Source organism: Canis aureus, chromosome 16 (assembly GCF_053574225.1).
Source record: "Canis aureus isolate CA01 chromosome 16, VMU_Caureus_v.1.0, whole genome shotgun sequence".
Lineage (NCBI taxonomy): Eukaryota > Metazoa > Chordata > Mammalia > Carnivora > Canidae > Canis > Canis aureus.
The window spans coordinates 25,182,512-25,206,801 of NC_135626.1; the positions used below are offsets into that span (position 1 = coordinate 25,182,512).

Below are 24,290 nucleotides of genomic sequence, written 5' to 3' on the forward strand. Positions count from 1 at the left end.
AATAGATAACTAATATAAGATTAGGAATCCAAACTGAAGCTAATGAGAAGATGGCATTCCCAGATAAACTCTCTTAGTTTAGGAGCAGGCATGTTACTAGATCAACCAAATGGACAGGCTTCCTTTCTTTTTTTTTTTTTTTTAAACAGTTCGGTGAGCAACTCTCTTCCACTTACCCACAAGCATGAAAACCTATATTCAGATTATATAACTAGCAACCAACCTGTTAGCATACAGAAAGCCAATTTTAGGATGAATGTAATATTGCAAGGGGCAAATTACTTAGACCAAAAAAAGTAGGTCTTTGATAAACTTATTGAGTTACAGAAATAGCCATAAACCCCACCTTAACTTTAGCCTTCCAGTTACATGAGCCAATCATTTTAGCCACAATAGCTTTCTTCTGTTAACATATCTTTTGATATAAAATGTCTCTATTTTCAAACTTTTTTAGTTATATTATTTTAGGTGTATATTTGGCTCACTTTAAGTCCACGTGTTTCAGATGGGACTGACCCCATCACCCTTCAGCTCCAAGGACTAGCACAAGACTCAGGGTTGGTCAGTGATGATAGACCAGGAAGGCTAATGGCAAACAATTCTGGAACTTTGGTTGACACTATTGGGAAAGAGAAATTCTCTTTTTCTGCTGTAATTCAAATGTAAATTTTTTTCTTTTCTCACCATGACTGTCTATGAATAGGAGAATTTACATTTACTTTAATTGTGCTTAATCATACATTTATTCTTATTCTTGCTATTTGGCTTATGCATTCTATGTATCTTGCTTTCTTGCTCGTTAGTAATTTTGAAGTCATACATAGGTGGTTACAAATTGATAGCTTGTATTTGGCCCTCAGACATGGCTGGGTCTTTTGTTTTTGTTTTTGTTTCTGTTTTGGTCTCATATAGAGTATTTAAAACTTTTTAATCTGATATTTAAAATTATGTTTATTTTATCCAGAAATTCAGATACCTGTCTAGCCACACTTAAAAGAAGATCTATAAGGGACTGCTAGTCTCACACGGCAACAATCATCTGGAACTATATAGTGGTTGGCTACCCAGTGGAGGTATGTGCCTTCTGGTTCACCATAGTCCCCATCATTTTGTGTTTTTTTTTTTCCAAAGTGGAAAGTAAATTTCAGTTTATATTTATAATCTTTGCTTGCACTCTTGTTTTCTTATGGTAGAATATGCCTCTGTTCCAATGGGGTGATCATTTTTATTAAAAACCTAAGATGGCCATTGCCCTGGACTGAATTGTGTTCCCTGCCACCATACATATGTTAAAGTACTAACCCCCAAAGTAATGGTATTTGGAGATGGGGCCTTTGGGCAATAATTAGGTTTAGAGGAAGCCATGAGGGTGGGACATTCCTGATGGGATTAGTGCCTTTATAAGAAATGATACCAGAGGTCTTGTTCTCTCTCTGTTCTGTGTAAGGACATAGCAAGAAGGCAACCATCTGTAAGCCAGAAGAGAGCTCTCATCAGAACCAGATTATGCTAGCATCCTGTTTTCAGACTTCTAGCCTCTGGAATTGTGAGAAAATAAATTTCTGTTGTTTGACCCAACCAATCTATAGTATTGTTATGCTGGCCTGAGCTAAATAATACAGCCATGTTTCAAAAAAAAAAAAAAAAAAAAAAGGTAAGACTGCCCACTTCTATGTTACTTCTCCAACCCTGTGGCCATTTGGATTTTCTTTTTTTTTTTTAATTTTTTATTTATTTATGATAGGCACACAGTGAGAGAGAGAGAGGCAGAGACACAGGCAGAGGGAGAAGCAGGCTCCATGCACCGGAAGCCCGACGTGGGATTCGATCCCGGGTCTCCAGGATCGCGCCCTGGGCCAAAGGCAGGCGCCAAACCGCTGCGCCACCCAGGGATCTCCCATTTGGATTTTCAATTTCTGTTTAAGTCCTTTTTCTCGAGGCACCTAGGTGGCTCAATCAGTTTGTGTCTGCCTTGGGCTCAGGTCCCCACTGTCTGGCTCCCTGCTCAGTGGGGAGTCTGCTTCTCCTTCTCCCTCTGCCCCTGACTCATACTTGTTCTGTCTCTCTGGTGCTCGCTCTCTCTCTGTCAAATACATAAATACTTAGAAATAAATAAATCTTTTTCCTCTTTTACTGGTGGTTACCCATAAATTGTTAATAGTTATAATATGAACCAATATTTTTTATGACCATCACGATACATTCTCTATAATTTTGTTCCCTTACAATTTTTTATTTTATTTCATTTTATTATTTTATTTTATTTTATTTATTGGCTTAACAATAGGAATTTATTTTTCTCACAATTCTGGAGGCTAGAAGTCTCAGATCAATATGTAAACAGAGTTGATTTCTTCCGAAGCCTCTCATCTTGGCTTACAATGTCCAGCTTTTCCCTGTGTCTTCACATGACCTTCCTTCTATGCATGTCTTGTACTAATCTTGTCTTTTAAAAAAATTATTTACTTATTTTTAAATTTATAAAAAATTCCGGTATAATTTATGTACAGTGTTTTATTGGTTCTCAGGTGTACAATATAGTGATTTAACAATTCTATACATTACTTCAGGCTTATCATAAGTGTACTCTTAATCTCCTTCACCTATTTCACCACATACACATACCTCCCCTCTGGTAACCACCAGTTTGTTCTCTATGTGTAAGAATCTGTTTTTTTTGTTTGTTTCTTTTTTCTTTGTTAATTCTGTTTCTTAAATTCTGCATATGAGTGAAATCATATGGTATTTGTCTTTGACTAACTTATTTCACTTAGCATTATACCTTCTAGATCTATCCATGTTGTTGCAAATAAGATTTCATTCTTTTTTTATAGCTAATATTCCATTATATATACCACCTCTTCTTTGTCTATCCATCTATCAATGGATGCTTGAGCTGCTTTCATAATTTGGCTATTTTTTTTGGTAAAAAAATGCTGCAGTAAACATAGGGGTGCATCTATCTTTTCAAATTAGTGTTTTTGTATTCTTTGGGTAAATGTCCAGTAGTAGAATTACTGGATCCTATGGTGATTCTATTTTTAATTTCTTCAGGAATCACCATATTGTTTTACACAGTTTACATTCCCACCAATTGTGCATGATGGTTCCTTTTTCTCCACATCCTTGTTAACTCTTATTGTTTCTTATGTTTTCAATTTTAGCCATTCTGACAGCTGTGCAGTTGATCAATGATATTGAGCATCTTTTCATGTGTCTATTAGCCACTTGGATGTCGTCTTTGGAGAAATGTCTGTTCATATCTTCTGCCCACTTTTTAATTGGATTATATGGGGATTTTTGGTGTTGAGTTGTATAAGTTTTCTTTCTTTTTTTTTTTAAGTTTTCTTATATACTTTGGATACTAATCCTTTATCAGATATGTCATTTGCAAATATATTCTCCCATTCATTAGGTTGTCTTTTAGTTTTGCTGATTGTTTTCTTTACTGTGCAGAATCCTTTTACTTTACTGTGCAGAAGCCTTTTATTTTGATGAAGTCCTAGTAGTTTTTTTTTGTTTGTTTTTTTGGGCGGTTTTTTTTTGCTTTCATTTCCCTTGCCTCAGGAGACATGTCTAGATAAAAGGTGCTATAGCTGATGTCAAAGAAGTTACTGCCTGTGCTTTCTTCTAGGATTTTTATGGTTTCAGGTCTCACATTTAGGTCTTTAATCCATTTTGAGTTTATTTTTGTGTATGGTGTAAGAAAGTGGTCTAGTTTCATTCTTTTGCTTGTTGCTGTCCAAATTTCCCAACACAATTTGTTGAAGAAACTTTTTCCTATTGCATATTACAGAGGATACTTTTAGCAGGATTTTATTCTCCCCTGTCTTATACCCTACTTCCACTTTTATTGTGATTCAGTTCAAGATTGCCATTAATTTTTTTTAATATTTTATTTATTTATTTATGAGAGACACACAGAGAGAGAGAGAGAGGCGCAGAGACACAGGCAGAGGGAGAAGCAGGCTCCATGCAGAGAACCCCATGTGTGACTTGATCCTGGGACTCCAGGACCATGCCCTGGGCTGAAGGCAGCGCTAAATCGCTGAGCCACGTGAGCTGCCCTCTTACTTTGTTTTCTATTTTAAGAATCTTTTCTTTTTTTTAAAGATTTTATTTATTTATTCATAGAGACACAGAGAGAGAGGCAGAGACACAGGCAGAGGGAGAAGCAGGCTCCATGCAGGGAGCCCGACGCGGAACTCGATCCCAGGTCTCCGGGATCAGACCCCGGGCTGCAGGCGGCGCCAAACCGCTGCGCCACCAGGGCTGCCCTATTTTAAGAATCTTTTCTGGGGAATTGCATTAAACTTTAAAATCACTTTATCAACACTGTTTATATTTGTTAGCTTGTCAGTTCTTTCCTTATCACTGTTTCTTATATATCATGCTTTGTGGATTGGGTTTTTTGTTTTTTTGTTTTTTTTTAGATTTTTATGTTTCTTTTTTTATTAAGGAAAAAAAAATCTGTATTGATAGATGGTTTGCAGAACTTGTGCCAGTCACTAAGCTGTTCAGTTTCGATTGAGCTAGGCCTCTCATTCCAAGGCTGCAGCATTCTGCTGGCAGGCTTTTACCATTGGTGTGATTCATGGTCACGGAACAGATCTGCAAGAGAAGACCCTCCCAGGTGAGAAAGCAAAGGAGGTGGTGGGGGCTTTAGGTATTTCATTGATGTCCTTTGACTATTGTGCAGAGCATTTTTTTAAAAATTATTTTCTCTGTTGTGGTTGCCTAAATTAGTTGGATCTCAGCCAGCTAATCTCTCTGACTGCCAAAGTAATTTGCCACTTCAGGGAGAGCTAGGTGTAGCAGCTTAGAATCATGATCTTTTTCCCTTAGAACAGTTAACACTGTTCCATTGTCATTTTGGAATAGAGATTGCATTTGGAATGCAATCTACTGTTGCATATGAGAATGCATAGAAACTTAGGAGTTTCTTATTATCTTTGAAATATAGAAAAGTCATCAGGATTCACTTGGAATCATCTTTGATTCCCTTCTTTCTCACACTCTATATCCTACCCACCAGGAAATCTGGCTGTTTCTACCTTCAAAATATATGTAAAATCTGATCATTTATCACTATATCTATTGCTACCACCCTGGTCTAAGCCACCATCATCTCTCCTCTGGACACTAAGATAGTTTCCTAAAGTGAACTCACTGCATTCGCTCTTGCCATTTCTCTACTCAAAACCCTGCAATGGCTCCCCATTCCACTCAAAGTAAAAACAAAAGTCTTTACAATAGCTAACAAGACTCCACTGGATTTGCAGTTCCCCCCACCCTATCTCACCTCTCTGACCTGGTCTTCTACTGCTTTCTTCCTCATTCTATTCCAACCATAGTGGTCATTTTGCTCCTCTGCTTTCTCTGCCTGGAACACTCTTCCCACAGATAACTTTACTATTAACTTTCTTGCCTTCAAGTCTTTACTCAAATAATACATTTCAATGAGGCCCTGATTTCACTGATCACCCTAAATAATGTGACTAGCCTTCCAACGCAGTTACTCCGGATCCTCTCCTTTCTCTGCTTTATTTTTTCCCATAACACTTATAGTCTTCTAACATGTTTCATATACTAGTAATTATTATGTGAGTTGTTTATTGTCTCTTCTCCTGCTGAAATAAAGTTCCATAAGGGTAGGGATTTCTGTGTGTTTTATTCATTGTTCTCTTTCTAGTGACTAGAACAGTACCCAGCATATAGCAGGTGCTCAATAAGTATTTGTTGAATTGAATGAATAATATATATCTAGATCTGGATTATCATTTAGTAACCTAAAATAAAGACAACACCAGCTTATATTTTTCCCCAAATAGAGGTAATCTTTGGGAAATTCTCAATGCACAAGCCTTCTTTTTTATCTCCAAATGAGATAATTCAAAACTTTAAAAAAGTTCTCTATATAGTTGTTTGCTCCAAATCTTTCATCTGATTCAACTCCATGGAAATTCCTTCAAGACTAAGGTGGGAAAGGGGTTTCTCTTTAGTTTTCAGAAGCAAAACAAAAATTTTCTTTTTATAATTCTTGAATCAATTCATCAGAAAGTTGGAGATACAGGAAATTGTGTGTAATTTGTTTACCACCTTGGCCAATTCAACATCTCCTTTTTATTATTATTATTTTTTACTAAATAATATTTAAATATTCCTGACTTCTAGTTAAAAAGGTAGTTTGAGGAGCACCTGGATGGCTCAGTGGTTGAATGTCTATCTTCAGTTCAGGTCATGATCCTGAGGTCCTGGGATCAAGTCCCACATCAGGCTCCCCGCAGAGAGCCTGCTTCTCCCTCTGCCTAAGTCTCTGCCTCTTTCTCTGTGTCTCTCATGAATGAAAGAATAAATAAAATCTTTTAAAACATAAAAATAAAAAAACAAAAACAAAACCATAGTAACTAGGGGCACCTGGGTGGTACAGTTGGTTAAGCATTCCACTTTTGGTTTTGGATTGGATTATGTATTGAGCCTCTTGTTGGGCTCTACACCCAGCACATAGTTGGCTTGGCTTTCTCTCTCCCTCTCCTTCTGCCTCTCCCAAATAAATAAATAAAAACACAGTAACTAGAAACAAACAGAAAAAGCAACTTGAAGGAAACCTATATGATACAGAAGAAGAAAACAAGCAAAAACTAGTTCTCATAGCTTCAGAAACATTTCGTCTAAAAAACAAGAATGAAGTGCAATTTTAATTATTTTTATTTTTTGGATAAGGTGTGATTTGAAAAGGGAATTTAAACTCTAAATTTTATTTTATTTATTTATTTTTTTAAAAAGATTTTAAATTTATTTATTCATGAGAGACACAGAGAGAGAGAGAGAGAGGCAGAGGCACAGGCAGAGGGAGAAGCAAGGACTCAATCCACGGGTCTCCAGGATCATGCCGTGGGCCGAAGGCAGGCACCAAACCGCTGAGCCACCAGGGCTGTCCTAAACTCTAAATTTTAAAGAGCAATAAAAAGTCTTGGAAATTGAAAATATGATCACAGAAATGAAAATCTGGGATGCCTGGGTACTTAGTTGGTTAAGGATTTGACTCTTCATTTCATCTCAGGTTGTGATCTCAGGGTCCTAAGATCGAGCCCTGAGTCAGGCTCCATGCTGATTACTTTGAGGGGCACCTGGCTGGCTAAGTTGGAAGAACATGTGACCTCAGGGTTGTGAGTTCAAGCCCCAAATGTTCACTAGAGAGATTGAAACATAAAAATTTATTAAAATAAAAAATATTTTTAAAAATTCCTTTGACCTACCTAAAAAAAAGATTGTGACATTCATGAAAGGGTAACTTAAAGGCGTTTCAAACGGGTGTCTTGTAGTTCAACATTAATTTGGTTTTTCTTTTTTAACATGTCTGTGTTATGGTAAAAAATACTTAAGCCTGAGAAAAGGGAATGAATTCTTTTGCCTGCGGGTCCTATCATTTCCTGTGCTGAAGCCACAGATGTGGCTGGAGATCAGTAGAAGCCAAGAAGGGTTAAGAAGATCTGCTTAACCAAAGGTGTCTCACCACCTGGCTGTCAAGATGTCAGAAAATTCCTTCTATTAGTTACTCTTTCATATGTGGACAGCAGATTGAAATAGGTTTCAATTGAAACAAATTTACTAAGTCACTTATTAACAATTTAGACAATAGTTTATCAGATCTAGTCTCTTGGCAAAATCCTAGTGTTGGGGCAGCCAGGGTGGCTCAGCAGTTTAGTGCCGCCTTTAGCCCAGGGCCTGATCATGGAGACCCGGGATCAAGCCCCACGTCGGGCTCCCTGCATGGAGCCTGCTTCTCCCTCTGCCTGTATCTCTGCCTCTCTCTCTCTCCTCTCTGTGTGTCTCATGAATAAATAAATAAAAAGACTTAAAAAAAAAAAATCCTAGTGTTAAAGGACCAGAAAGAGTAAGCATTGAAGAGAACAAAGAATTGTCTGAATTAGCACTGTCCAATAGAAATGTAATGCAAATGTAATGAGCCACATACCTTAACTGAAATTTTCCGATAGCCAACAGTAAAAAGAAACATGTGGAATTATTTTTAAATATTTTTTTAACCCGGGGATGCCTGTGTGGGTGGCTGAGTGGTTGAGCATCTGCCTTCGGCTTAGGGGCTTAGGGCAGGATCCCTGAGTGCCCGGATGGAGTCTTGTTTTGGACTCCCCACAGGGAGGGAGCCTGCTTCTCCCTCTGCCTGTGTCTCTGCTTCTCCCTCTGCGTTTCTGCCTCTCTCTCTCTGTGTCTCTCATGAATAGATAAATAAAATCTCTTAAAAAAAAGTTTTTTTTTAAAACCGATATATCTAAAATATTATCATTTCAACATAGAATCAATGAAGAAAATTACTAAGGAGGGACACCTGGGTGGCTCAATGGTTGAGCGTCTGCCTTCAGCTCAGGGCGTGATCCTGGAGTCCCGGGATTGAGTCCCATATTGGGCTCCTTGAATGGAGCCTACTTCTCCTGTCTCTGCCTCTCTCTCTGCCTCTCTTTGTGTCTCTCATGAATAGGTAAATAAAATCTTTTAAAAAAAGAGGAAAGTAAAATTCTCAAAAAAAAAAAAAAAGAAAATTACTAAGGACATCTTTTATATTCTTTTGTACTCAGTCTTTTTTTTTTTTTTTAATTATTTATTTGACCCAGAGAGAGAGAGAAAAAACACAAGCAGGGGGAGCAGCAGAAGGAGAGGGAGAAGCAGGTTTTCTTCACTGAGCAGGGAGGCTGACTTGGGGCTCGATCTCAGGACTCTGGGATCATGACCTGAGCCGAAGGCAGATAGTTAACAGACTGAGCCACCTAGGTGCCTCTGTAGTCTTTCAAATCCAGTGTATACTTAAAACACAGATCAATTTGCTAGACACATTTGAAGTGCTTCATAGTCATGTGTGGTTAGTGACTATTGTATTGGACAGAGTGGGTCTAAATTAGTGCTTCTAAAAGTGTGCTCCCTGGACCAGCAGTACTGATAAGGGAAAGAAACAAAAACATTCACTCTGGGTCTGCCTTCGGCTCAGGTCATCATCTCGGGGTCCTGGGATCCAGCCCAATGTCGGGCTGTCTGCTCAGCGGGGAGTCCACTTCTCCCTCTCCTTCTGTGCTTGCTCTCTCTCAAATAAAAAATAAAATCTTAAAAAAAAAGGGGGGGGGAAACATTCACCTTTAGCTCAGAAGACTAACCTATAGCCTGCATAGTTTTGATAAGGATCAAATACGTGCTGGTTGTTACATTCTTAAAGGGTCTCGTGACTGCCTATAAATCTCACTGATAGTTAATATCAAACTGAACGATAAGCACCAGAGATATCTTGTGAAAGTAGTTTTATGAGTATAACTTTGAAGAAACATTTATGACCTCATACTCCCTGCATGTCCCCTCCCCCTTGAGCACTAAGCATATAACTGCCAGCTTCATACAGCAAAAGTGCAGCTGCTTCTGCCCAGGGGTCCTATTTCCATTAACTAAACTTACCAAGTTATTAACTAAACTTACCAAGTTGCACTGTAAGACTTCTCAAGAATTCTTACTTGACCTTCACACTCAACGATCCTGCAACATTATCCGTATCACCCTAAAAGTTGTTAGAAATACAAATTCTCAAAAAAAAAAAAAAAAAAGAAATACAAATTCTCAATCTTTACCCTTGACCTACTGGTTTGGAAACTGACAGTAGGGCCCAGCTTAAAATCTGCATTTAAACAAGTCTTTCGGTGATTCTGTCACATGTTAAATTTGAGAACCATTAGTCTAAATCATGGGAAACTGATAGGAGAATCTTTTTTCCTTTACTTTTAAATCCTGGGGACCTGGTAGTAGAAATTCTGTTCTTTTTTTTTTTTTTTTTTTAAAGATTTATTTATTGGGGCACCTGGGTGGCTCAACCAATTAAGTGTCTGCCTTTGGCTCAGGTCATGATCCCCAAATCTTGGGATCAAGCCCCAATTCAGGTTCCCTGCTCAGTGGGGGGCCTTCCTCTCCAGCTCCCTCTGCCTTCCCCTCTGCTCTCTCTCTCCCTCTCAGATAAATAAATAAGGGACGCCTGGGTGGCTCAGTGGTTGAGCGCCTGCCTTTGGCCCATGGTGTGATGCTGAAGTCCCAGGATCGGGTCCCACATTGTGGGCTCTCTGCATGGAGCCTGCTTCTCTCTGACTGTGTCTCTGCCTCTCTCTGTGTGTGTCTCTCATGAATAAATAAATAAAATATTGAAAATAAATAAATAAATAAATAAATAAATAAATAAATAAATAAATAAATAAATAAGAGAGCCCATGCTGGGGGAGGGGGAGTGGTCAGAGAGATTCTCAAGCAGACTCTCTACTGAATGAGGAGCCCAATGTGGGACTCAATCTCAAGATCCTGAAATCACAGCCTCAGCTGAAACCAAGAGTTAGATGCTTAACCAACTGAGTCACCCAGACCCCCCTAAAATTTTGTACTAAACACATTCAACATGGTTCAAAATTTTTTTAAGCACAAAAGTATATACAGTGGAAAAGCTTCCCTTCCTGGGGCACCTGGATGGCTCAGTCAGTTAAGTATCTTCCTTCTGCTCAGGTCATGATCCTGGAGTCCCAGGATCAAGTTCCATGTGGGCTCTGCACTCAGGGAGCCTGATTTTCCCTCTCCCTCTGCCCCTCCCCACTCATGCTCTCTCACTCTCTCTCAAATAAATAAACAAAATCTTAAAAAAAAAAAAAATAAAACCTTCCTTTCCCACCCTGGCCCAAACTATCCATTTCCCCTCCCCCAAAACAATCAAAATGATATGTTGGTAGTCAGCATCCAAGATGGCCTCCACCAATTCATACCTCCTGGTGTTTGCTCCTTTGATATTGTGATGTGACAAGAAGCATATATTTTAGTTTTTATCACCAATCCCTGGCCAGAGCTCTTAAAACCTTTGTAATTTTCTAAGTAATGATGGTGCTAGGAGCATATTTTGTTTGAATATTTGGTCTTTGACCTTTTTCTTGATAGAGTTCCTAAGTCTCTTGGATTTCCCAGGTGATAAGAGTATCTTTTGTTCTAATGAGTTGATTCAATGTGTTTGTGGATAGCTTCAGAATGGGCGCTGGTCACCAGAAAGACCAAGCCATGATTAGAAGATCTTTAGGCCCTTGCCCTACCTGAGAAGAGGAGTTAATAATCATACCTACATTAGGAAGCTTCCATTAAAATCCCTGAATTACAGGGTTCAGGAAGCTTCCAGTTTTGTGAACACATCTACATTCTGAGATTGTGACACATCTAAACTGCACGGGGACAGAAGTTCCTCCACTTGGGACCGTTTCAGACTTCACCCTATGGATCTCTTTGGCTGTAATCTGTATCCTTTGTCATATCCTTTATTACATAATAAAATGGTAATAAATATCAGTAAGTATTTCCCTGAATTTTGTGAACTATTCTAGCAAATTATCAAACCTAAGGATGGAGTTATGGGAACTCCAATTTATAGCTTCAGCCATCAGTAGTATAAATGACAACCTGGGACTTACAATTGACATCTGAAGTCTTGAAGATGGTCTTGTAGGACTGAATCCCTGACTTATGGGATATGATACTAACTCCAAGTACATAGTGTCAGAACTGAAATGAATTGTAGGACACCAGATGGTGTTGGAGTATTTGTCGGTGTGTGGAAAACCCCCCACATATTTGGTGACTAGAAGTAGAGTAGGAAAAGAGTGTATTTTCCCTAAACAACTCCCACATATAGTCCCCTCTCATACTGTACCAGGACTAGTCTGTATAACCAGTAGTATACTACAGAGATGATGATATGTCCATTCTTTTTTCTTCTTTAAAAAATTTATTTTATTTTAAGGGGGGAGGGGCAGAGGGCGATAGTCTTCAAGCAGACTCTCCACTGAACCCCTACACGGGACTCAACCTCCCAACCCATGAGATCGTGACCTGAGCCAAAACCAAAAGCCAGATGCTTAACCAGCTGAGCCACCCAGTTACCCCAGCATGTCCATTCTGATGCTGGAGTATAATAAGACGTTATGGCTTCTGCCTTGCCCTCTCTTAGATCACTTACTGGGAGTGGGGTGAGGGGCCACTGCTATGTCATAAATATATTCAAACAGCCCTGCACAGAGGTCCATGTAGTGAAGATCTGAGGCCCCCAACCAATAGTCAGAAAGAAGCTGAGGCTTCTTGCTAAAAGCCATGTCAGTGAACCATCTTGGCAGTGGATTCTCCATCCCCAGTAAGTCTGAAATGACTGCAGCCCCAAATGACATCTGAATTGCAGTCTGATGACACACCCTAAGTCAGAACACCCAACTAAGCCCCTTTTGAATTCTTGACCCACTGAAACTGTAAATAAGAAATATTTGTTATTTTAAGCCACCAAATTTTGGGGTAATATTCTATGCAGTAATAGGTAACTAATATACTATGACCAGAGAATTTTAAGAGTTAACTCAAGGTTTATACATCTAGGAAAACTAGGCCAAATGAATCTAAACTACTGCCCTAAGAATATGTTAGTCATGCTAGGTTTTACAAAAACAAGAATAAAAAAAACAACAATTCTTCCTTAAAGTTTTAAAAATTATAAACATAATGTGTCCTTCTTGTTACACACACACACACACACACACACACACAGTACAGAGTTATTTGCAATAAACAGGATAACTCCCTCATCCTCTGAAACTGCCCTGATTACATCTATTCCTGAGTATTAATTCTTCAACCTTTCCTTCCTTTTCATGACATACAAGATATTTTTAGTATATTCTCATTTTCCCCCCAAATCACCCAGAGTCTGTTTCTTTTTAATGCTAGCAGAGGAATAGAGATAGTATAAAATGGAGGTATCATATTTAACCTGTCTTGTCCTTGGACATTTAAATTATTTCAAGTTTTGGGACGACTGGGTGGCTCAGTGGTTGAGTGTCTGCCTTTGGCTCAGGGTGTGATCCTGAAGTCCCGGGATTGATTCCCATGTTGGGCTCCCTGCATGGAGCCTGCTTCTCCTTCTGCCTATGTCTCTGTCTCTGTGTGTGTGTGTCTCTCATGAATAAATAAATAAAAATCTTTAAAAAAATATTTCAAGTTTTCAATATTATTAATAAACAATAAACATTCCTTACATCTTTATATGCCTGTACACTATCTTTAAAATAAATTCCTAGAGGGACTCCTGGGTGATTCGGTGGTTGGGTGTCTGCCTTTGGCTCAGGGCATGATCCCAGGGTCTGGAGATCGGTCCCACATTGGGCTCCCCTCGAAGAACCTGCTTCTCCCTCTGCCTATGTCTCTGCCTCTCTCTCCATGTCTCATGAATAAATAAAATCTTTAAAAATAAAATAAAATAAGTTCCTAGAAATGAAATTGTTAAGTGAAAGAGTATGTTATGTACATTTAAACATTTGATAAGGGATCCCTGGGTGGCTCAACGGTTTAGTGCCTGCCTTCAGCCCTGGACGTGATCCTGGAGTCGTGGGATCGAGTTCCACATCAGGCTCCCTGCATGGAGCCTGCTTCTCCCTCTGCCTGTGTCTCTGTCTCTGTCTCTCTCTCTCTGTGTGTCTCTCATGAATAAATAAATAAAATCTTTAAAAATAAAATAAAAATAAATAAACATTTGATAAATATTGCTAGATTTTCTTCAAAAAATTATCACTATACACCTTCAAGAACTGTATCATTGGAGATTTTGAATGCTCCTTTCCCCATCTCTACCCCAATTCTGATTAATGAAGAATATACACCCCCCAAAAAATTAGTCAAATGCTAATTGAAATACAATTATGTTAATATGGATAAAACTCTACTACTCCAATGCTAAGCTATAATTTAGCTTAGGTTTGAGGCTAAAATAAAGACTCTTATTGCTGGCCTGAATTCAGATCTTGAGACCCATACACTCAGGCATTCTCACAGATAAATCAAAGTCAAAAAATGAAATTCCCTTCCTTTTATAAATTAAAGTCCCAAATTCTATTCTCCTCAATTTCTATTGGGCTTGATGAGTCTGTTTTCCAACAACAGTAGCTAAATCTCAAATCCTCTCCCTACCCCCAATAGTGAAGCCTCTCTAAAATACCTCCAAAGTGGAATCAATCCTCCCTGTTGAATAGATCCCAGATGAAGGAGATAGTCTATTGATTGATTCAAGATGTGGCAAGGCATGTGGAGAGGTGGTCCCAAATAATTTTTTTTGTTGAGGAAGAGAACTAGAGTCTGTTTCTCAGTCTTGGCTTGAAAAATAATTGACAGGAGACCGAAGGCACTCATTTCTGCTTCACCCTTTTTCTGTTGTTCCACTGGATGGATAAGAAGTAGAGACTTGATCCTTGGTACCAATGGCTATATTAAGCTATATTACTTAGAGCAAGTAGTTAGAAAGGTGGGGTGTTGTCTTACTGTCACATAGTGATAGCAGAGTATAGTTCTAAAGTATGAATAAACTGTCTTACTTCTCTGATTAAAGACCTCTGGTCTAATCAATGCCCAAATCATAAAGTCTACATTTCTTAATTTGGCTTTTAAAGCTCTTCACAATCTAATCTAAACCTACATTTCCACTTCTTTCATTATCCTACTCTCCTATTTTTGAAATCCAGTTTTCAACTATGCCAAAAAACTGGCCATTGTCTCGTTAGGCAACACATGATGAATCATGTTTTTGATATATCTTATCAATACTGAGAGCCTATTTAACCCCGAATTACACAGAATATATCCTCCCTGGGCTGTCAGGCAGCTCAAAGTTAAATTTGATATCTACTCACTGAACTGTTATTACTAATTCTTATTAATTAGCCTGATTATCTCTTCCACTTCTTTGGATCAGATCTCTGTCATTATATTCAAGATTTGGCTTTCTTTTAATTATAAAATTAATGGAATATAGGAAAGAAGAAAATATATTAGTTTTTTAAAAAGGAAATAATGCTGGAGCCTGGGTAACTCAGTCAGTTAAGTGTCCAACTCTTGGTTTTGGCTAAGGTCATGATCTCAGGGTCATGGTATTGAGCCCCACATTGGGCTCCTCACTCAGCAGGGAGTCTGCTTGAGATTCTGGCCCCCTCACTCTACCTCTCCTCTGCTCATGCTCTCTCTCTCTCTCACTCTTCCTCTCCAAAAATAAATAAATCTTTTTTTTTAAAGATTTTATTTATTCATTCATGAGAGACACAGAGAGAGAGAACAAGAGGCAGAGACACAGGCAGAGGGAGAAGCAGGCTCCATGCCAGGAGCCCGACGTGGGACTCGATCCCGGGGCTCCAGGATCACTCCCTGGGCCAAAGGCAGGCGCCAAACCGCTGAGCCACCCAGGGATCCCCAATAAATCTTTTTTTTTTTTTAAAAGAAAGGATACTATTATTTTTAAAAGAACTTATTTTTTTTAAAGATTTTATTTATTTGTTCATGAGACACACAGAAAGAGAGGGGCATAGACATAGGCAGAGGGTGAGGGAGAAGCAGGCTCTCCTCAGGGATCCTGATGCAGGACTTGGTCCCGGTACTCCAGGAACACGCCCTGAGCTGAAGGCAGATGCACTTAGCTGCTGAGCCACCCAGGCGTCCCTTTTTTAAAGAACTTAAATGTATACAATTTTACTCCTAGGTATATACCTAACAAAAATGTAGATATATGTGAATTTAAAAATATATAAAAGAGGGATCCCTGGGTGGCGCAGCGGTTTAGCGCCTGCCTTTGGCCCAGGGCGCGATCCTGGAGACCCGGGATCGAATCCCACGTCGGGCTCCCGGTGCATGGAGCCTGCTTCTCCCTCTGCCTGTGTCTCTGCCTCTCTCTCTCTCTCTCTCTCTGTGTGACTATCATAAATAAGTAAAAATTAAAAAAATATATATATATAAAAGAAACAATCATAGAATATTATTCATAATAAATAAAAATTACAACCAGTTGTAGACCACACAAATAGATTTTTGGCATATTCAATAAAAATACCATGTAAAAATAGAAATTAACAAACTATAGCAAGATTCAACGTGACTGTTTCTTCCAAACAATGACAACCAAAGAAGCCAGCTGTGAAAGAAAATATTCTGAATGGTTACACTTATATAAAGTTCAAAATAGACAAAATGAATCTAATAGTGATAGAATTCAAGAAGTGGTTACCTCTGGAGAGGATGCTTGTGACTAGGAAGTTATATGAAGGGGCATCTGGACTGTTAATGGGTGCTTAGCAATAATTTATTGAACAACCGATGCAGTAAAAGGATATTGATCTCATTATTTTTAATGGCTCCAGAGTCTTCCATTAGGTGGATGTTTACTAATTTATTTAACTGTTTCCCTTTTATTGGATATTTATGTTGAACTTAGGGTTTTTTTATTCCTATTATAATGCTACAATGGCTAGCCTTGTACATAGATCTTTTTCCATTTGTGTTAATATGCCTGTAAGATAACATTTCTAGTAAAGAACTGATGCTTTAAAAGGAATACATGTTGTAAAGGTTGATGAGCATTGTCATATAACCTTGCAAAAAAGCTGTACTATTTTGCATTTTCACTAATAGGACATGATTGCTTTCTTTCTGTAATCTGGGAATTCACCAGGTAGTATTGGTATTTTACATTGCTGTCTCCCGCTTCTGCATTTTCTCACTTCTGCATTCATTTGTGGTTTTTTATTTTAAATTATTGGTAATGTTGAAAAACTTCTCATGTTATTAGCCATCTGTTTATTTTATTTTTTTAATGAGATGCCTATTTGTGTTTTTATCCTTTTTCTCCCTCTAGGGTGTGGCTTCTTATATATTAAGAATATGAACCTTTGTCAAGTGGTGCAAAATATTTCTCCTGGTTTGTCCTTTGGAGTTTGTCTTCATTTAGGGTGATTTTTGGCCTTGGAAGAAGTTAAAATTTCTGTGTGTTCTATTTTGTGTTTTTAATGATTCCTAGTATCTTGTCATACTTGAAGTCGAGGAGGAGGCAAGTTTTTCATTAATTTGTTGGTGTACTGACCATTTTTTTTTTTTTTTTTTATGATAGTCACAGAGAGAGAGAGAGAGAGAGGCAGAGACACAGGCAGAGGGAGAAGCAGGCTCCATGCACCGGGAGCCTGATGTGGGATTCGATCCCGGGTCTCCAGGATCGCGCCCTGGGCCAAAGGCAGGCACCAAACCACTGCGCCACCCAGGGATCCCTGTACTGACCATTTTGTATCAATTTTTCCTAGAACACAGTGTACCCTGTGGATGTTCTAGGGGGAGGAGATCAAGGTAATATCAGACAAGTCCTACCCACACATCCTGGGCTGGCCTCCCACATGCTGGCCTGGAGCAAATGAGACAAGGAGTCTAGCTCTTCAAGGCCTTTATGAATGCCTCTTTGATACTGGCCTCTGAAGCCTTTGAAATGGATCAAGGCAGAACATTCACTTTTTATCCACCAGCCACATTGTATCCACCAGCCACATTGTACACCAGCCACATTGTATACTACCTGAGAATGCGTTAGTTCCTGCTCAGTTATATTTTCAAGTCTAGTTTATTAGATGACACTACCCAAATAATACTATGCCAGCTATTTACTTATGTAAAAATCATAACATTTGGAATTTAACATAATGATCCCCTTTCCTTGTATTTTAATGTTCCCTGAAATGAAACTCTTTTACTCCTAGAGAAAAATTAAAACCACTCAATTTTCCCTTTCCCAATTCTGAGCTTTAGCTGGAAAGGTCTTATTCAAGTGCCTTATCAGAGTTTTCTTTGACGACTGCATCTTCTGTCCTACTGTAGTTCTTCCAGCAATTCTCAGGACATTCCAATCCAATTCTGTACTTTTCTTGAGTTTTAGAAGGACACATGAAAATGTTTCAGCATAATCCCCTTGTCCACAAAATTTCATTTCCTAAGCAATAGTGTTTTTGATGATCTAGTAGCAATCTAAATCCACAGGCTAGGTACCAATCTAGCAGAATTTGCATTGCTGGAACCAGAGAATAAGGACAACAAGAAAGGGCTTCCTTATTTTAGATCTGCCATGAGTCTTATCAGTCCCTTCGAGATATTCAGAACATACCACCTATGAAATTACAACTCAAGCGGGAGGAGATCGACCATAAAAAGTTGTGTCACGAAGCATCCAATGGTCTGAGAAGAAAAATTTACCTCACATATAAATTTTCCCTACCCAGACAACAGCACGTGAATTACTTTTGTCTCTTTGCAAAAAAGGAAAAGAAAAAGGAAAAGGAAACTTAAAATAGTTCCTCCTCAGATCCAGACTAATAGGAAATTTTTTTCCTGTCTATCTTCCAACCTCTTTCATGGTGAGAAGTAGCAGTTTATCTCTCATAACAGAAAACAAAGAAGCATATCTTCCCTTCCTCCTTCTCCTTCCCAGCAGCCAGAACACAAAACCAAACAAATGCAACTACCCAGGAATTTGAGCCTTGATTAAGTGATGATGAAAAGATGAAGCAATGGTCAATTTCCTCACAAGGGGGGCTGCTGTTTAAAGACAACCAGTTTGTGGTAATTTGCTGCAGTAGTCCTAGGAAATGAATACAGGCACTTTTTTTTTTTTTTTTAAGATTTATTTATTTATTCATGAGAAACACAGAGAGAGAGAGAGAGGCAGAGACACAGGCAGAGGGAGAAGCAGGCTCCATGAAAGAGCCTGATGCGGAACTCGATCCTGGGTCTCCAGGATCACACCCTAGGCTGAAGGTGGCGCTAAACCACTGAGCCACCGGGGCTGCCCTGAATATAGGCACTTAGAGTTATTTTTATAATATACTCTTCTAAGTCTTGTCTTGTGGTGAACTTCTAGAGTGAGATCTAAAGTCAACTGGTCTAAAAACTCCCTCTTAACCCAGTACCTCCTTGGTGGAGTGTTAGCCCATTATCCAACCTAGTCTCACACATGACCTTTTGTGGTACTGTCACTGGTAGTGTTGTGGTCCTGTCTGGCTCCCATTTCATGCCTCTCAACACCTGTGTTTTCCCTTAACTTCATTTGCATTCTAAGCCCAGCCACATTTAGCATATGTCTCCGTTTGTAAGATGGGCTATAATATTTCAAATGTTAATATGTATTTCCTTGCCCTTCAGATCACACATACAAATTTTTTTTTTCTTTTTCCAGAAGAATTTTTTTCCACAACCTACAATTAGCTCTCGCTCCCCTGTTGCTTTGCCAAAACAGGGGAAGAGGTGGGAACATCCCTGTGCAATATAAGGAACAAAAGTCAGTAAATTTTGATTTGTAAGTTCAAAGGCCATTCCTGTATTATAAAGCAAGAAATATTGAGAAAGTAGATAAATATAGCCAGCAGGCAAGACCAGATAATAGAGACTGAGAAAATGACTTCTCACTCCCATAACCACCTTCCCATCCTCCCACCCCCATGATGAATTCCAAAGGGAAGAAGAACCCAGTAGAAATAAACCTAAACACACTATATTTTAAATTTTTAAATTTTTTTTTTTTTAATTTATGATAGTCACACAGAGAGAGAGAGAGAGAGAGAGGGGTAGAGACACAGGCAGAGGGAGAAGCAGGCTCCATGCACCGGGAGCCCGACGTGGGATTCGATCCCGGGTCTCCAGGATCGCGCCCTGGGCCAAAGGCAGGCACCAAACCGCTGCGCCACCCAGGGATCCCCACACTATATTTTAAACATGAATTAAGATAAACTGAATTTGGCTGCCTTAAATTGGCAAGATTGTTTTCTGCCTCAGGCAAGATGAGGACTCAAGATCAGAAAGTACAATTAAATTGTAGAGAGTAGTTCTATTTTATACACATCCTGCACTTGCAGGAGCTTCCTCCTGCGCACTACTGCCTCACTTACCTCACCCTACCACCAACCCCACTATTTAGTTGCTTTCAGAGAATAAATTTCTTTTGTTTTAAAATATTTTATTTTATTTTAAAGATTTATTTATCTATTAGAGAGAGAGAGAGCACAAGCAGGGAAAGGGACAGAGAGAGAAGAAGGAAAGAAGCTCCAGCAGACTCCCTGCCCAAGCAGGAACCCGACATGGGGCTTGATTTCATGACCCTGAGATCAAGACCTGACCTGAAATCAAGAATGACTCAACCAACTGAGCCAGCCAGGAACCCCTAAGATTTTATTTTTAAGTAATTTCTATGCCCAATATGGGACTTGAACTTAAGACTTTGAGATCAAGAGTCACAAGCTCTACCCACTGAGCCAGCCAGGCATCCCTTGAAGGGTAAATTTCAACGATTTCCTGAACTTTGGTTTTTTCTGGGAGGAGACCCAGCTACTTCTGAGAGTACTACTTGATCCTGTTTTGTTAAATCTTTCAGGTCCCTCCCTGAAATGGTAACAATGATGAACTGCCTATTTTCCAAGACTGTTATAGTTGAGTAAAGGTTTTTTTTTCATGTCTCCCTACTTGTAAGCACAGCCTTTCTTTCTGATAGGGTCCTCTACTCCCTCACATGCTGATAACCCCTAATCTACTCTCTGCCAATTCTGTATAAAAACTGCTGTTTGGGGGCGCCTGAGTGGCTCAATTGGTTAAGTGACCAACTCTTGATCTCAGCGCAGGCCTTGATCTCAGGGTCATGAGTTCAAGGCCTGCATTGGGCTCCACACTGGGTATGGAACCCACTTCAAAACAAAACAAAACAAAAATTGCTGTTTGTTTCTTCGTTTAAGATTTCCTATAGTTAAAAATATATATATATATTTCCTATAGTTGGGACACCTGGGTGGCTCAGCAGTTGAGTGTCTGCCTTCAGTTCAAGGTATGATTCCCAAGTTCCAGGATCAAGTCCCACATCAGGCTCCCTGCGGGGAGCCTGCTTCTCCCTCTGCCTATGTCTCTGCCTCATTCTGTGTGTGTCTCTCATGAATAAATAAATAAAATCTTACCAAAAAAAAAAAGATTTCCTATTGTCATTCTTTTTTTCTGCCAGAGGCCCTTCCTCCGTCTTTCTAACCTAACCCATAAAGCTGAGGATTCCAAATGCAGATTCTCTTTAAATGAAATTTCATAAACCTAAAGGCCAAAAATATCACTCATTTCCTCCCCCTTTTTTTCAAGAAGCCACACATGGTTCCCATGGATTCTTCCACTCATTGTTGAATGGACACCATGGATGACTGAAACCCAGAAGTGTAAGGGGTTATCTAACAACTATTCAGAATTCCTAATCAGCAACCAATAAGAAAGTAGTGAGGGTTTATCAGTTAAATTCCTTTGGATGTTAACAGAAAGTGACTGCTACATACTAAGGGAAAGAAAAGAAAAGCAGCTGAAGCAACTCACAAGTCTTGGAAAAAAGTAGTCGTCTTTTTTTTTTTTTCCATTTTGACCATTTCAAAATGTACAATTCAGTGGCACTAATTACAATCACAGTATTGTGCAACATCACTACTATTTATTTCCAAAACTTTTTCATCACCCCAAACAAATTCTGGGGGAATCCCTGGGTGGCTCAGCAGTTTGGCAGTTGCCTTCGTCCCAGAGCGTGATCCTAGGGTCCCAGGATCGAGTCCCACATCGGGCTCCCTGCATGGAGCCTACTTCTCCCTCTGCCTGTGTCTATGTCTCTCTGTGTCTCTCATGAATAAATAAATAAAATCTTAAAAAAAAAAAAAAAAAGCCTCTCCCTTAAAAAAAAAAAAAAGAAAAGAAAAAAGAAAAATTCTGTACTCATTAAGCAATAGCTCCCCATTCCCCCATCTTCCAGCCCCGGGTAACCTCTATCCTATTCCTGTTTCCATGAACTCGGCTACTCTAGGTACCTCATGTAAGCAGACTCGTACAATATTTTTCCTCTTGTGTTTGGCTTATTTCTTTTAGCATGATGTTTTCAACAAAAAAAACAAAATATCTGTTTGAATTCCTGTGTCCAATTTTTATGGTCATAGACCCAGAGATGGACTGGCTGGATAATAGGCTAATTTTGTGTTTAATTTTTTGAGGAGCCACCATACTGTTTTCCATAATTTAATCTTTTAGTAACTTTTTTTTTACTGTGACTTAGAGAGTATTTCTTAAATATGATCATGTCAGAAATCTTAGGATGGATAAAATAATCTTGTCTTTTTCCATTTCTGAAAAAAAGGGGGTGATTTTGCTAGGATTACATTGAATCCATAGATCGCTTTAAGAAGTATTGACAGCCTATCAATATTAAATCTTCCAATTCATTAGATGGAATGTCTTTCAATTTATTTGGGTCTCTAATTTCATCCAGTAATGTTTGATAGTTTTTTTAAAAGATTTTATTTATGTATTCATGAGAGACACACAGAGATTGAGAGAGAAAGGCAGACACACGGGCAGAGGGAGAAGCAGGCTCCATGCAGGGAGCCCGACGCGGGACTCGATCCCGGGACTCCAGGATCACGCCCTGGGCCGAAGGCAGGTGCCAAACCGCTGAGGCACCCTGGGATACCCTGTTTGATAGTTTTTAATGTATAAGTCTCACACTTCCCTGGTTGAATTTATTCCCAAGTATTCTATGCTTTTTGATGATATTGTAAACAGAATTTTTTTGTTTGTTTTCAAGGAGCTTACTGTTTATTAGGAGTGTATATATGGGGGATCCCTGGGTGGCTCAGTGGTTTAGCGCCTGCCTTTGGCCCAGGGCCTGACCCTGGAGTCCCAGGATCGAGTCCCACACTGGGCTCCCTGCGTGGAGCCTGCTTCTCCCTCTGCCTGTGTCTCTGCCTCTCTCTCTGTCTCTCATGAATAAATAAATAAAATATTTTTTAAAAAAGGAGTGTATATATACAAGAGATCTTTTATAAAATTGAGGTGTAATTGACCTATACATCATATTGGTTTCATGTGTACAACATAACAATTTGATAATTGTATACATTGTGACAAGTGGGGATACTGACCACTATACTAATGAGGAAGGAGCTGATAATTGTTTACATTGTGAAATGATCCTCACAGAAAGTCTAGTTACCATATGTCATTATATTTAATTACCCCAATTTTTTTCTTGTTGATGTGGACTTCCAGGATTTATTCTCTTAGCAACTTTCTTTTTCTTCATTTTTTTCAAGATTTTATTTATTTATTCATGAGAGACACACAGAGAGAGGCAGACACGTAGGCAGAGGGAGAAGCAGGCTCCCTGTGGGATCCTGATGCAGAACTCTATCCCAGGCCCCTGGGATCATGACCTGAGCCAAAGGCAGATGCTCAACCACTGAACCACCCAGGTGCCCCTCTTAGCAACTTTCAAATATGCAATACGGAATTATTAACTATAGTCACTATGCTGTACACAACATTCCCATGAGTTATTTGGAATTGTTTTCTTAATTTCCTTTTTATTGTTTGTAGCTCTGGTATATAGAAATAGAACTGATTTTTGAGTATTTATTTTGTATCTTGCATAATTACTAATATCATTTATTAGCTCTAACAGTTTTTTTGTGGATTCTTGAGGGTGTTGTACATATAAGATCATACCATCTGCAAATTGAAATAATTTTATTTCTTCCTTTCTAATATGGATACCTTTTATTTCTTTTTCTTTCTTAAGTGCTCTGTCTATATTGGAAAGAATAGGCACTAGAACACGCAGGCCCCTCAGAGAAGTCCTTGGTATGCTGCACAGGGCATCTCTACTCTAAACTGTTTCTATGTGTCTCCATTCAAGATTGCAATTCCTGGGGGATAGACTGCTGTTCATGTGTTCATGACTGCTGGTGGCCTAATCCCTGCAGATGAGGTGTTATGATTAGCCTGGTTTGGTCATATTCCTTCTGCCTGGAACATGAGCCTGCTACCTGAAGAAAATGATGGCAAAGATGCCAAGCAGATAAAAGTAGCAAGTACTTCAGTACTTGAGGGTCCCACAAAGAAACCACCCATCTGGTCTGTATAAATTTGATTGAGGTGTCTCTTTTCTTGTTGACTTGCTAGAGATAAGTTACAGATCAGTTCTTGGTACTTTCCTATCCACTGGGTGGATTAGGATTTCTGTGAGGCAATAAGAAAATTCCCTGCTTTGGATCAAAGCATTAGACCTAATGTCTAATATTACCCCAAGAAAAAAAAGAGGGGGGGAAGTTCAGGTGTTCCTAACCAAACAGAACCTGCCTATGATCCTGTGAAACATCAGGATTCAGTCTATCGTATGCTAAAGTCTGGAACCCAGATGACACCTGAGTCTCTATTGCTTACTATGGACTAGCAACAGAAATCTCTCTTACATCCTGACGACATTTAGTATCTTTGTTTTCTGCTAACATTTGTCCTCAAAGGACCTGGTTTCTTCAGAAGAGGCACTCTGAAACTGAATGTCAACTTTAGAACTTTGGATCATTCCCCAATGTGGCAAGAGCAAA

At 39.1% G+C, this 24,290-nt stretch overlaps 1 long non-coding RNA gene across 2 annotated transcripts in view; it reads left to right on the forward strand.

Annotated features, from left to right (window-relative positions):
- LOC144286191 (uncharacterized) overlaps positions 1-24,290 on the forward strand; it is a 45,974-nt gene that overhangs the window by 11,651 nt on the left and 10,033 nt on the right. For both annotated transcript variants that reach the window (XR_013354261.1, XR_013354260.1), the window contains exon 2: positions 965-1,073. This is a non-coding gene — a long non-coding RNA (uncharacterized LOC144286191). The remainder of the gene's footprint in view (positions 1-964; positions 1,074-24,290) is intronic.